The sequence below is a fragment of the Chrysochloris asiatica genome, unplaced genomic scaffold (assembly GCF_000296735.1).
Source record: "Chrysochloris asiatica unplaced genomic scaffold, ChrAsi1.0 scaffold00114, whole genome shotgun sequence".
Lineage (NCBI taxonomy): Eukaryota > Metazoa > Chordata > Mammalia > Afrosoricida > Chrysochloridae > Chrysochloris > Chrysochloris asiatica.
Genome location: NW_006408632.1, coordinates 3822670 through 3823579, shown reverse-complemented (window position 1 = coordinate 3823579; position 910 = coordinate 3822670).

Below are 910 nucleotides of genomic sequence, written 5' to 3'. Positions count from 1 at the left end.
CTAGCATCATTTCTTTCAGCAAGATCATATTTTCCACCTACTGGTCCTTTCTCTGTTCCTAGCTTTCACATTCCTATCACCAGTAATTATCAAAGCATCTTGACTACATGTTTAATCAATTTCAGATAGTAGAAGTTGGAATAATTCTTCAATTTCATCATCACTGTCTTTGTTGTTGTTAAGTACTGTGGAGTCGGTTCCGACTCATAGTGACCTAGCACAGGGTTTCCGAGGCTATAAATCTTTACGGGAGTAGATCGCCTCATCTTTTCTCCTGTGGAACCACTGGTAGTTTCAAACTGCCGACCTTGAGATTAGCAACCTGATTCATAACGACTACACTACCAGAGCTCCTTTCACTGTCTTTAGTGTTTGGTATATAACTTTGAATACTAGTGGTATTATCTGGTCTTACTTGCAGACATATGAATATTATTCTATCTATTTCAAGACAGATCCGAAATGCTCTACTTGATGATGAATAGCTTGTCATGTCATTCCTCTCAGTTTGTAGTTCCCAGCCTATTAAATTACATGACTGTCTGATCAAAATGGCCAATACTGGTGCATTTCAGCTCACTAATGGCTAAGATATCAATCACTTACATGTTCCATTTCATTTTTAACAACTTTTAATCTTACTAGATTCATACATTACATGTTCTGATTAGTAATAGATGTTTGCAGTTGTTTCTCTTAATTTTGAACTGTGCCACCATCAGTAAATGAAGGTCCAGAGAGCTTTGCTCCATTCACAGCATTATAGTTGACTTTTTTTTTTTTTAATCTTTTATTATGAATTAAGTGGTTTTACAGGGCAGATCATCAGTTTTTCATTCAACAAATCATTGCAATCATTACAGTCTCCTCCATAGACCATCAATTAACAATACCTCTATTTTTTTTTTTT